Raw genomic sequence first — 14,138 nt, 5'->3', positions numbered from 1 at the left:
ACCACCATTCCACAAAGTTAACCCTTCTCTACTGCTGCCCTCCCCAAATACTCCACAAGTAAGCACACACAGGTACTCTCTAAGGTACAGAAAGATGCGCATTTCTGAAGACATCCGTGATTGTCCCACGTGAGACATGGTACTAACGGACTATATATCTTCCTTCCTTCTAACTTTTTATCACGGGAAAATTCAAACATATATAAAAGTCAAGAGAACAGGAAAACGACCCCCTCATGCAGCCAGCACCAGCTTCCCAGCCACCAAATTCCCAGCACTGGACCATGCTGCTGTGTCTCTAAACCCACCCACGCCCATGGCTATTTTGAAGCAAATCCCCAGACATTATTTTGTTTCCTCTGCCACTCCTTAAGGGAAAACATAAAAAAAGAAAAAGGACAATTTTAAAATTTATAGCCCCACAATGTCACATTTTCTCAAACATTTAAGGACATTTAAGGACAAAGAGACTTCATTTAATAGTGTGACTGGAAATGGACAACAGTTACATCAGAAGTGGTTTTAAGAGGGTATTTTTCGCATTTAAAAATAGTCAGGTGGGGAGTGTATAGCTCAGTGGTAAAGTGTGTGCTCAGCATGCACAAGGTCCAGGTTTCAATCCCCAGTACCTCCACTAAAAAAAAAAAAAAAAAACTTAAAAAAATGAATAAATAAACCTAATTGCCTCCCCATCACCAAAATAAAAAGTCTCCTGCAGCCATTGGTCAACTCTAATTGAAGCAATTCATAGGGACGGACGTGGGGCTCAAAGAGAATGTATGAGCCACAGGACAGAGGGAGGTTCAGTTCCAGCCGCAGTCAGCCACAGTCTGCTTTGCGACTTGGACCTCTGCATTTGGAAGGCTGAGTGTCTGGGTCTGCAGGGTCATTTCTGGCCTCCCCAACATTGTGGGTGATCAGTGACTATGACGACGCTGATTCCACATAGGTTTATATTGCAAGCAGAGTTGCCAGATCTAGTAAATAAAAATACTGTATTTTTACTGTATGCTCAGTTAAAGTGTAAGTTTGGATTAACAACGAGTAATTGCATGAGACATACTTATACTAAAAAATATATTGTTTATCTTAAACTGATTTAACTGGGCATCCTATATTTTATCTGGCAACCTTATTTATAAGGCATGTGTTCCAGTAACTCTAGTTGCATATTAAAACTTAGCGGCTTAAAACGACAATAATCATTTATTATATCTCATACTTCCTATGGGTCAAGAATTCAGACAGAGCACAGGGAGACAGTTTCTGCGATTTCTGCTTCGTGATGACTGGGGCCTCCATTGGAAGATGGTAGATGCATGTGTCTGGCAGCTGAAGCTGGCTGTCAGCACTGCACAGAGCTGTTGGCTGGAGCATTCACATGTGGGCTTCCTAACAACATAGTAGCTGGTTTCTAAGGGCAGGAGTCCTTAGAGAGAGAACCAGGCAGGGGTCATATTGCCTTTTATGATATAACTTCTGTGTCACTTTTACTCAGTTTCAAAGGGAAGGAACATAGACCTGACCTATCTTTGTCACATTGTGAGAAGAATGTGCGGGATGGGATATATATTGATACAGTCATCTTTAGAAAGTACACTCTGTCACAGCATGTCATGTCATTTAGATGTCTTGTATCTGACTATTGACTTTCAAATATAGATAAACGTTCCAGGCATAACTTGGAATGAAGAATCTCCTTATGTGCCCTTTTCATCAGCATTCTATTGAAACAGCTAAAATGTAAATGTATATATTTACATTCGTAAGGGGAAAATGTCAAAATAGTTCATTATGATTGTGAAAGCTGTTTATTTTATATAAAACAACAATGAAAAACTACTAAATAGATCAATAGGGAAATCAGTTGACAATTTGTGCAATAACTCTAACCTTTGTAGAAAAAGTTGGTATTTGAACTTTTGTAAAATTAAATAAAATAAACTTTCAAAATTGTATTTCATTTTTGGGTACTTAAATTCCATTCAGGCCATGCATCTTTCAAGGAAAAGTCCTATGTAAAAATTCTTTACATATTAAAAGCATAAAGGAGTATGAATTAAAAGCATAAAGATAACTTTAACCACTTTAAAATGTTATGGGAAGGAGAATATCTAAAAACCATGCCACATCTGTCATAAATTATCTTTGATCTACACAGAATAATGCTATGATTCCATATCTAGGCTATTGTGAACATATCTACAGTGGAATATTATTCAGCCATTTAAAAGGAACTCCTGCCATTTGCAACAGGATCAATGAATCTGGAGGGCATTATGCTAAGTGAAATAAGCCAGAGACAGAAAGAAAAAATGCTGCATGATTTCATTTATATGTGAAATCTAAAAAGTTGAATACATAGAAACAGAGGGTAGAGTGGTGGTTACCAGGAGCTGGGTAGGTGGGGGAAATAAGGAGATTTTGGTCAAAGGGTACAAAGTTATAGTTAAGGAGGATGAACAGAGATGTACAATATGATAACTATAGTTAATAAAACTGTATTGAATACTAGAAATTTCCTAAGAGAGTAGATTTCAGGTACCCTTATGACCAAAAAAAAAAAAAAAATGGTAACTATATGAGGACATGACATGTTAATTAGCTTGACTGTAGTAATTTTTCCACTATGTATATGTATATCAAATCATCATGTTTTACACTTTAAACATATTTAATTTGTACTTTAAAAAAAGAAATGTTATGAAGAAAAATGAAAATATGAGATAACAGTGAGGTATCCCCAAACATCTTGTTTCTCCACCAGCTTCAGTTAAACTGAGAATCTATTTAGCATAGTAGATAGTATCCACCCACAGACAGTGCTGAATAATTTATTGATCTCATGCTAGTCATACTTCTAACAAAAGTTCAAATAATAAAATTTCAGTGATAATTAAGTTTATTGGCAAAGTTTCAGGTTTATTTTTGTATTCCTGATGTTTACCCTATGAGGCTAATAGTTGATTTCAGCCTTAATTTCAGATGGATATTGATTTTAACATTTGGTTGTTCTACATTGGGTCAACGCAGTATCCACAGCTGCCGGAGGCAATGTAACATATATCATTGACAGAACTTCAGGTTCTAATTCCAAGGTTCATACACAGGTTCTGTTTGCCTACATATTGCTTTTGGAAATTTTTATTTGGTTTCCAGTCATTCTCAAATTAGAATATTTTGCATTTCAATTTCCTTTGAAAGATCTGGAGGTGTACCAGCCAGGGCCCACACTACTTCATGGTCGCCAGAGGTTAAAATTCTCATATTGATTGAAGTGATGACCCTAATTAGTGGTCTCAGTTTGACTTTGCATATCTATTTCACCATCTCTTGAATATATATATATTTCTTCAGCTTACTTTTACCTAGGGTTGCAGGGCAGGGGCAGGGGCTGTGTGTGAAGGAGAAGGAAGCGAAGTGAGTAGGAAGCTTGGTCATGTGGTTTACAGCCAGGAGCTGGGGTTACGTGCTGACAGATGTCCCAGGATGGACGCTCTGTTTCCCCCCGCAGGGCAGTAGCCAGAGCCCTAGTCTAAGGGTCAGAGGATGTTTACTTTAATTCTGGTTCTGTTGCTTGCTGACTGTGTGAAATTTGGCAAAATCTTTTTAACCTTTCCAGCCTCAGTTCCTCATCTTTAAAAAAAAAAAAATGGCTGTAATAATACCTGACTGGCCACCTCACCAGCAGGATCAAGTGAGATGATGATATGAATGCATATTGAGGACTGAAAAATAGTCCCCTGCATACACCTGCATGGGACGGTGTGATGCTAGAAACTGGTGCCTTGGCTGATCACACCCTGGTTTTGTGTGGACTGTTCAGAATGTCTGATAACTGGACAAAGTTGTGAGATATATAGACATATATAGATACACACACACACACACAATGGAATACTACTCAGCATAAAAAAAGAATAAAATAATGCTATTTGCAGCAACATGGATGGACCTGGAGATCATCATTCTAAGTGAAGTGAATCAGAAAGAGAAAGAAAAATACCATATGATTACACTTACATGTGCAATCTGAAAGAAAGACACAAATGAACTTATTTACAAAACAGAAACAGACTTACAGACATAGAAAACAAGCATATGGTTACTGGAGGGGAAGCGGGTGGGAAGGGATAAATTGGGAGTTTGAGATTTGCAGATAGTGACTACCAGTAAAATAGATATAGAAGTTTCTACTGTATAGCACAGGAAACTCTATTCAGTATCTTGTAGTAACCAATAATGAAAAAAGAATATGAAAAGGAATATATGTATATATATGTATGACTGAAACTTTATGCTGTACACCAGAAATTGACACAACATTGTAAACTGACTATACTTCAGTAAAATTGAATAAATAAATAAATAAATAAATAAATATTTTTAAAATGTCTGATAAAACTTAAGAAGTTCAGCTAATTTTAAAAAAAAGTCACTGTTGGATCTACATGATGCCAAATACCTGGATTTTATTTTATAAAATAAATAAACAAATAAAAGGGTAGGAAATCAGTGAATCAAGTTATTTTCTACTCCTCTGGAAAAAAACTGTTACTTGCTTTGACTCTGTCAAAGAGAGGCAGACTTAGGTTTGGCTGGAACACCCGTTTTTCAAAAACATTATGTATCTGACATAATTATAGATATTCTGAATGAGAAAAGGGGAAGAGAAAAACAGGAAAGGGAGCTACCATGTGGTTGACTCCCACTAAGTGTGATCCCCCGAGAGCAAGGTTGTTCACAGTCAAATCCCTACGGCTAGAACAGGGCTGACCATCTCGTCTACTGAATACAACGATGAATGAGCAGCTACTCTGTGCCGTGTCCTCTGCCCACCTCATCTCCTCTGACCCTTGATAGCCAATTATTCCACTTCATAGATGAAGTGACGTAAGCTCTGAGAGGTTAAGCAATTTCTCAAGGGCCACAGTTATTAAGTAGTAAAGCCAGAACTTCTCCTCAAGGACTCTTTTCATTATATCAGCAAGGTTCCTAAAAAGAACTGATGGCAAGCCTGCCTCAAAGACACACACATCTCCATTATCCTGAGAAGGTACCTCCATGTGGGATGATAGCTTCACAAGAACAAAGCATAAAATTCAGAGAATAAATTCCTTCAGTCAGGAAACTTAGTGGCGTCTTTTGGGTTTTCTTTGCTTGCTCTGCAGCTGGTAGATGAACTGGGAGGCTGGTGGGCAGCTCTGGAAGTCACCAGGAACTCACATTCAGTGAAAACACTAGAGGAATCCTGGGTCAGGCAGAGGGAGGACTCTGTGGATCAAGGTGGCTGTGAGATCATGGCCCCCTCGGGGACTCTGAGCAAGTGTCCGCTCACGGGGGAAGGGATGTGGTGGAGGTCTCCTTGGTCTGAAACAGAGCTGTCTAAACTGTTTGCCAGAAAGTGTTCAATGGGATGTCATTTTTCAGGTGTTCCCTCCTGCATCAGGAGAGAGGGTGGAATGGGTAGAAAATATCCTGCTTATATCAGGTAGGATGATCTTCCCCCTCCCTCCCCTTAAACCTCCCCCCAACCCACCTTGCTAGTTACGGGCAGTCTTGAGTAGTTCTCAATTCAACTGTGAACAAGTGATGAATGGATACCCTTAACTGTTAACTTGAATTGAAAAATGCATTCTAAATTACACAGGAACCTCAAGAGCATGGAAATCCCAGCCTTGGAAACTTTGGTAATGAGCTGTATGGTTATTCCAAGAGGTTATCAAAACTATGGGTTCAAGAAGTAAATAAATAATCCTATCTTGCATTTCCACCAGTCAGGTTTTATAGTTATGTGGAGGTGGCAGTCATTATTGTCATCATCACCATTATCAGTTAATATTTTATGGTGTTTCCATTCGGTGAAGGTACTGTACCAGGTAGAGTCAAGGACTTTATCTTTCTAGAAGAGACAGTCACTGACTTTAAGGAGTGTTCCACCTCCTTTTCTGGATCAGAGGTTAAGATAAAAGATTTAGATGTGGTGATAAGTTTGGAAAGTCCATGTAGCCCTGAAAGTCCCAGGAAGGGAGAAAGCTGCAGATTGTTAACTTCCAAAGTCCTTGCGCAGACAGCCAGTGGGACTCCAGCTGCTCAGCAGGGAGAATGGAAAGCTGCAGAGGTCGAAGATGAGTAAGACCTGAGAAACGGCCAGTGGATTCAGTCATGCAGAATGTTGCTGATGAACTTTGTCTAGTGAGCCCAGGGCAGGAACAAATCAGAGGGGACCAGAAATTGAAGAGATGGGCTCAATCACAAAAGGAAACCAAGAAGTAGGGTGGTCACTGAGGGAAGGAGCAGGGCCGAGGGAAGATGTTCCCAAGAAAAAAATCCAGAAGTGGCAAATTTTGATAATGACTGAAGTTAGTGAGTAAGTAAAGGGAAGTTCATTATATAATTTGCAGATTGTGTTGAAGTGTAGTTGATTTACAATGTTATGTTAGTTGCAGTACAACATAGTATGGTTATGCTCCATTAAAAGTTATTACAAAATATTGGTTATACTTGGTAGATTTTTTTTAACTTCCTTAATGAAAATTGAGGGAAAGAAAAGTAAGTACCTCACCTCTGAAAAGAGGGTGGAGAAACGAGTAAAGGGAGAACACTAAATGCACATGGAAGAATGACAATGGTAGATGGTACAGTCTCAGAGGTGGTGCGTGGAAGGGGAAACAAGAGCTCAGGTGAGGGAATTAAGCTTCTGATGGGAAAGATAATAAAAATCAATGAAAATAACGATAAAATCTAGGTTGAAGAGGAAGTATGGTATAAAAAAATATTATGAAGTTGCAAGGAAGATGAACAAAGGAACTTGGGCTTCTGTTTCCAGAAAGTGGGAAGAGAGATGGTAAGAAGCAAAGGAGGTGGGCCAGTGGAGGGAGGGCTCCAGGAACGTGGGAAGGGTTGTAATAACAGTCGTGGAATGCAGTGGGGAATGAGTGAGAACCAGGGGGATGACAGACTGCTGAGTAGTAGGGCCCTTCTAGTGGACGTCAGCACGAAGTTTTAATGGGCCCAGCCTGTGAGGACTCCTTTCTTCAAACATGCAGAAATCAGCAAGCCAGGCTGATGAGAGTTCTCTTGCAATCTCAGAACCTTCCAAAATCCTCAAGTTGGCAGTAACTATCTCAAGAACAAAGTTTGCTAGAGCAAGGAGCAACGGTCAAGAACACCCCAAAAAGGGCAGATCCACTGGGAAGTCAGAGTGGGTGTCCATTTGGCCCAAAATAAATATAGTAACCACTGTGGACAAATTCACAGCATGGTCCTAGGGCCACAGGTACATCATATGACATGACCACCAGCATCACCCAGAAGCTTGTTAGAGATGCAAAATCTCAAGTCCCACCCCAGAGCTTCTAAGTCAGAACCTGCATTTTAACAAGATCGCGGACGAGTTGTGCACACTGACGTTTGAGAATCCTGGTATAAAACTTTGCTAAAACCTTTGAGATACAAGTAGGTAATCAAAGTAATGCTAATCTCAGTTAAAAAAACAAAAACAAAAACTGGGCCTCTCCAATGTGCCTCAGGCTGTACTGGGGACTTGGAAAACCACCAGAGACCTCCAGGATGTGTCATTGTCCACCCTCTAAGTTTAATCACCAAAGCTACTACTGGGAGGTTTTATCTTGTTGTTTTGGGGTTTTTGCAATTGTAGTTGTCTCCAAAGGAAAGCAGTTAATTTTAACTTTGACTTTCTGTGATTTGGAGCTGGTCATTCCATTTCAAGTGAGTGATGTTTATCATTCAACTCTGGCTTCTGGACTCCACCACTAGCTGTGGAAGGACAGCCCAAGTTAGCCACATAGTAAGTACATATCACACCAGCTGCCTACATCAAAACCTGCCTTTTAAAACTTGGTTTTAATATTTTCACCACCCCAGAATTTAGTCTTACCCATAATTTTTGCTCAGAACGTTTGCAACTGGGAATCAGTCTTTAAAGTCCGTGTCTTTGGGCAGTGGGACGGCAAGAGCCCTCCCATGTCCCCCAGCACTGCTTTTTTTTTTAAATTAAGACAAGCAGTGTGTGGACTTCGGTTCCAACACTCGCGTGGTCTTCTGCAAGCTCCTTACCCCTCTTAGCCCCAGTTTCCTCCCATATGGGAAAGAGTGAATTACTGTCCCCACCTCAGAGGGAAGTTGTCAAGATTAAATAATGTTGTTTAATAATAACAAGAGTTAATAATGAAAAATATTAAAGCCATGTCTTGCATGTAACAAGTACACAATAAATGCTGACTATATAATTTTATTAAAAATTTTTTCTCCACAATGAACAAAGTTTCAAAGGTACATTACTTTTTTCGAGAAGCCTCCATCTTATTTTCAAAATTTCACTTGCTTTCTTTTTGTTTTTGCTATTGTTTTCTAACACGTTTGTGAATTTTTTGAAACCAAATATGACTCGGGAAATATGTGCCAAAGGCACAGAGCAGAAGAATAATACATGTAATTTCACAAAGTCAGATTTATAAACAAAAAAAAATAAAGACAATGTTCAAATTTCTTGGCCTTTTACAACCATAAAATGGATTTCTAAACTTAGTCTGCTTAATTTAATTTTAAAAAGAAGATGAGAAGCCTCAATTAGTGACATTTCTTCACTTTGCAGAAAGTGTGCGGGGACCGAGTTTCTGTTGAAAGCTACCTCTTCACCTATAACCATAGCGACATGAAAGAATGCTACAACGGATCGATATTTGGGCAGATCTCTCAGGAGAGATTCGCTGGCCAGGGTTCATGCCTCTCTGAGGGGTCAAGCTGTGCCCTTTTGTACTGGGACCTGTGTCAGAGAGGGTCACCCAGCACCCCCTTTGAGTCAGGAGGCAGTGTGTGTATTCAATTGCTCATTCTGATTTGGAGATACTGACTTTTAGTTATTGGTGGTGCCTGCAAAACCCCCAAGTCCAAATCCTAATCAAGCTGTGTCCACCCATTTATTAGAGGGATTTATGCAGATTATTCAGCCTGTAGCTGAGAATCACTCTTGATGTGAAGCTAAATACATGCAGGCAGCCCTCCCTGTGTTGATGGAAGCACAGCGTACTGGGGATTACAGTGTGGTGGTTCAGAGAACCATCACTGGAGACAGACCCCCTGGGTTCATATCTTACCTCGACCACTGTGGCAAGTTAAAGATGGCCACAAGTATTTTGCCATTTTTCTCCTGCAGAGGTGAAGTGTGTACCTCTCCCCTTGAATCTTAGATGACTCTGACAATTCTAACCAAGAGAATATGATAAAAAGTGACCCTGTCCCAATTTCTAACTCAGGTCTTAAGAAACAGGCAGCTTCTACTTCTTGTCTGAGCCACCATCTAAAAATCTCACTACCTGACTACAGAGACTATGTGAAGACCCTTAAGACTACAGCGGGGGAAGAGGGGGGCCTGCTGAGCCCAGTCTTATCGCCCTTCCCATCAAGGAGCCTGGGATGCGAGTAAAGCCATCTTGGACCCTTCAGACCAATGCAATTCAGCCCCCTCCCCGCTGAACAAGAGTGAATGACCCCAGGGACACTACCTGGAGCTGAAGGATTACCTCACTGATCTCCACCCAAACTCCTGCCCCACCAACTCATGATAGATAATTAAATAATTGCTGTTTTATTTATTATCTTTTTTCTTTTTTTTTTAATTGGAGTATAGTTGATTCACAATGTTGTGTTAGTTTCTGGTGCACAGTGTAGTGATCCAGTTTCATATATATATTCTTTTTCATTACAAGTTACTACAAGCCATTGAATATAGTTCCCTGTGCTGTACAGTAGCTGTTTATCTATTCTGTATGTAGTAGTTTGTTTGTACCTGCCAATCCCAAACAGCTGCTGTTCTAAATACAAAGTTTTATGCTATTTTGATAGACAACCAGAACCGCATTACTATTGTTTTGGTTTCCTCGTCTCTAAAACAGGGACAATAATTACAATGCCCACCTTACCAGATTGCTCTGGACTGAAATGAGGTAGTAGCGCTGAGCCCTCAAACGTGGGCCTGGCATACAGTAGGCACTCTGGAAAGGCTGGCTCCTGTCAGGTTTGAATGACAACTCTGTTAGGTTCTGAGAGAGAGAGGTCCGAGGGTAGGCTCCACGTCGTTTAGTTCTCCAGGCCATTCAGTCCTCTTGCGGTCCTGTCTCCAACAAGCTCCTTACGGAATACTTGGGTTGAAATGAACCAAGCGTGAAGGACCCAGTCACGAAGCCTTAGAGTTCACTGTTCCACCCTCAACTAGCTACTGCCTCCCCTCAGACGGGGTATTTCCCATTCTTCAGGTCAGTAGAGGCCGAGCTGGCCCCCGACCCAGCTCCATGCTCACCACTCTCAGCATCCAGCTCTTCAGCATCTCCCCAAACCTTGCTTCATCCCATCTTCAGCTCCACTCTTGCTACACTTCCTTTGCCCCAAGTGAGCACTCATCTTCTGACAGAACATAGATTCCATCACAAGCACTTGAGAAACGAGCAAGGTCCCAATTTCCCAAAGGAAGTGCTAGGGAATCCTGGTCCTTCAAGATGGACTACAACAGAAGAGTTCTGTGGACATGGAAGTTTGCATGACTGATGCCACACATGCTAACTTTCCTTTGACAAGTACAAGTGCATTTGCAAATTAAGAGCCCTGAAGAGCTATGCCATTCAGAAGTCTGCTTAACTCTGTCTCATCCTGAGTTGCGTAAACATATCTTGACTGTGCAATACTTTTCTTGTAAAACAAGGTTTCTTGGAAGAAGCAACCACTGAGCTGAGTCCTGGAGGAGTGGAAGAGGGAGCAGGTGAAGGAGGCAGAGAAGGAACAGGGAAGACGGTCAACTTGATTTGGCAGAAAGATACATCAGAGGGCTGAGTTTAAGATCTGGGGGTTTGGGGAGCCTCCTAAGGGCTTTAAGAGAGAGTATATAAGATCAGATTTTCATTTCATAAAGATCACTAGCTCTCACTTTATAAAGAGCACTGACTCTCACCTTTATTTTTTGGTTCAAGACTTACAGTAAACAAAACATGTTGCATAGTAACCCAGTATCTGTATCCACTTTACAAACGTTTCGTAACATGGCTCTTAGTCCTGTTACTTGCAGTGCCCACTGATACTTCCTTCCTTTTGGAAATCACTTTTGAAAAGCTATGCCAATAATCTAGGCAAGCAAAGCTGGGGACCTGAACTATACAACACCTAAATCTAAGTGTGTCAAGGCCCCTTGTTTTCTCCCCAATTACTTCAAGAGAAGCAGAAGAACCTATTCCTAGTTCTTCTGCTAAGGAGCAGTTAACTTACTTAACCTCTGTGTGTGATTTACCTTGTCTCTTGTTACAGGTAAAAAGCTGTAATACTATTGAGGGCAGAATGTCAGTCAGATTCGTACGATTTACTAGGACAGCGCTTGGCACACTGGTGGACATCTTTTGGGTGCTTCTAACACACTTACTGATTGCATTGCATTGCCCTGAGTTGATGATTCTTCATCCATTGTGGGACGTAGAGTTTAGCAGGCTGAGAAGCAGTAGTAAGCGTCACCTAAGTATTGTGCATGCCTTCCGCAGACGATCAGAGTCACTGCAGAACATCTCCCAGGCCTGTGTTCGTTGGTTCAGGAATGCAGGAACTTTCTGCTGCTTACTCTCCTGCGATCAAACCACCAGAGGGTGTGGTCCAGGAGGACCGCCACCATGTTCACGTCCTTCTCCTCTCCCTTCTGCAAGGATCCCTTTCTGTCCCTTCCGGACCTGCCATCTGCTCTCACTTCTGAGGTCTCCTTCCTACAGGACAGGATGTAAAGTGGGGCTCAGTCTTCACCACCTCCCCCTTGCTATCTCTGAAAAGGAGGGCTCTAGCCTTTTTGGCATAGGGCTTCACTGCTAAACAAAGAGTGAGCAGCTAACCATCAAGAGTGGGCGTCACAAGAATGACTGCCAGGATCTCACAATGTTTTCTCTAGTGCCCAGAGCAGTCTGTGGGTGACCCCACCCTTCCTGAGGGTAAATTTCACCAAGCCTCCCTCCCCTCACCATCCCTGTTCCCCAGATTAGGTGTTCTGCTTCCTGCTTGCAGGTCTAAAGGTACAATGAATAGTAGAACAATAAATGAATTAATCACCCTCCAAGAGTTTGAAGTCTCAGGTAGTCAGGGCATTCCAGAAGGGTGACGGTCCGTCAGTGGTTCCCTGCCTCCGCACAGGAAGTAAGTGACCCCTGGCTTCTCCCTCACAGTTACTCATGTACCAAGTCTTCTTAAAAACTGCGGCAGAAAACTGAAGTGTGCCCACAGTATTCTTTACTTACACCTGCTCTCTTAGTAACGGGCAACTCCAGTTGTTAGCCTGTGACGTCCAGGATACCAGGGCTGCCGACCAGTGGTATTCAAATGCTGTGACGGTAACTTCTACGGCCAAAAAAGTCCCTGAAGAAAGAAAAAAGCTGCCCCGTCCCCAGAAGAAAGCTGCCTCACTCCAAGGTGGCATCTACAAAGACAAACTCCACACTTACGTCCCTAGAACCTTTGTCTTCCTCCCGGGATTATTCTCGAGACTCCCTGCGAAGCTGGCGGGTTCCAAGGAAAGCTCATTTGCACCTGCTTGGAGTGTTGGAAGACAACTGCAGCAGTGGTAACAGTCCTTGTCTGCTGCTGGCAGGGACACTGCTGGTTTTCCTTTTCTTCCTACTGCTTGTCTATGTATCTGACTTTTCTATCAAAAAAAAAAAAAAAAAAAGAAAGTCCATATTATTTTGTAACACGAAAAAAATCACAACTGTTTGTCGTTCAGAAGGAAGGATGTCCCATTGTATCCATACATTTCACACATAGCGTCAATTCTATTATTTATATGGAAGAGATAATTTTTTTTTTTAATTTCTAAAAGGGAAAATCTATTAGGAAGACAATAGCCTGGGTTTTGTCGGCACAGAATCTTGACTAAAAATCTTCACTCCTCACTGTATTACGCTGGGACGACCTTGCAAAAGCTACTTAACCTCTCTAAGCCCTAGTGCCTTCACCTATAGCGGACATGATATCTTCTTTACAGTTTGTGCTCAGAACCTTATGCACACTCAACAAACGTTTGTTGTGTTTCTTCAAACCTGAGGTCTCAGGAAGGGTCTTTATAGAGCAATCAATACACATTTCATAGAATCTGTAGAAGGAAACTCAGCGTCCATCCAATCTGACTTCTCTGGGATCCCGTCCATTGCTTCCCTGGTCAAGGGTCCCTGAGCCTTGGCAGAACGCAGCCCACTGCTTCCCTGGGAATTGGTGGCCAACTCTATCGTAGGACGAGTCTAACCATGATAATGATGTTACTTGCTTTTTAATTTACTAAAATTTGACTCTGTATGAAATTCTGTCTACTGTTTTTATGCTAACCTCTAGGCTCTCAGCACAGAGCTAGCAGGCTCCCTTTCTATCCAAGTCCTTCAGCTGTTAAGTAACACCAGTACTGAGCAGGGTCATTGCATAACGTAGGGCTTAGTCTAGGCATGGTAAAGACCTTCTCACAGTGACACAAAGCAAGTAAGTAATTGAATCATGCCCCGGGAAGCTGGCAAAATTTCCAGTAGAAGTCCATCTTTCTGCCTCCTACACGCTCTACCTGCTCTTCTAACTTTGTCCGCTCTGTCTCCAGTCCACTCATCAGTATCTTTCCTCTCCTCCACCCAACGTCAACCTTTTTTTGCCCTTACCCTTTATAAAGGTAGAGGTTTTTATTCCTGATGGAAGATGTAGCTGAACAAGTTAATTGGGAAAACTGTTTTTGCTAATTCTATCATGCCAGGTAGGGAAGGGGACAGAACTTAATGGAGTAGCAAATATGGAAGTAAAGCAGTAAGACAAAGTAGTTATTCTGATTTTGTCCTTTAAAAATTCCTGTAGGCCTGAGCTCAGCAGTACCCAACTAGATCATCAAATCTTATTTTCCTATTGAGGAAAACAGCAGCTCTTTCAAATAACTCTTTTGCATTTCAGGCTTTCAGCAGGAAAGACAAAGACACACTGTGGACCATTAAATACTTGGGAGACATGATTTTAGCTAGGCTGTAACTCAATTTTACAGTGATTTGGAAAGAGCCTGGGGGAAATATTTCTTGATTTGGGCAGGGGCATGGTCAGATTAAAGGTGCAGAAGTTCCAGATGCTTGTTT

General features: G+C 41.5%; 1 long non-coding RNA gene across 2 annotated transcripts; it reads right to left on the bottom strand.

Moving 5' to 3' along the window:
* Positions 1-8,238: 8,238 nt before the first annotated feature.
* Positions 8,239-14,135, bottom strand: LOC123612941 (uncharacterized). 2 transcript variants are annotated; one of them, XR_006720236.2, is made up of 2 exons: positions 11,429-14,135; positions 8,239-10,884 (listed from the first exon to the last, which is right to left on the bottom strand). It is a non-coding gene; the product is annotated as an uncharacterized LOC123612941 (long non-coding RNA). The 2 variants fall into 2 exon arrangements; XR_006720235.2 differs by having other exon boundaries at positions 8,239-10,753.
* Between the last annotated feature and the right edge of the window lie 3 nt (positions 14,136-14,138).

This window comes from Camelus bactrianus, chromosome 1, assembly GCF_048773025.1.
Source record: "Camelus bactrianus isolate YW-2024 breed Bactrian camel chromosome 1, ASM4877302v1, whole genome shotgun sequence".
In the NCBI taxonomy this organism is placed as follows: Eukaryota; Metazoa; Chordata; class Mammalia; order Artiodactyla; family Camelidae; genus Camelus; species Camelus bactrianus.
Note: the sequence above shows the minus strand (reverse complement) of the source record. Positions and strands in the feature narration are given on the sequence as shown.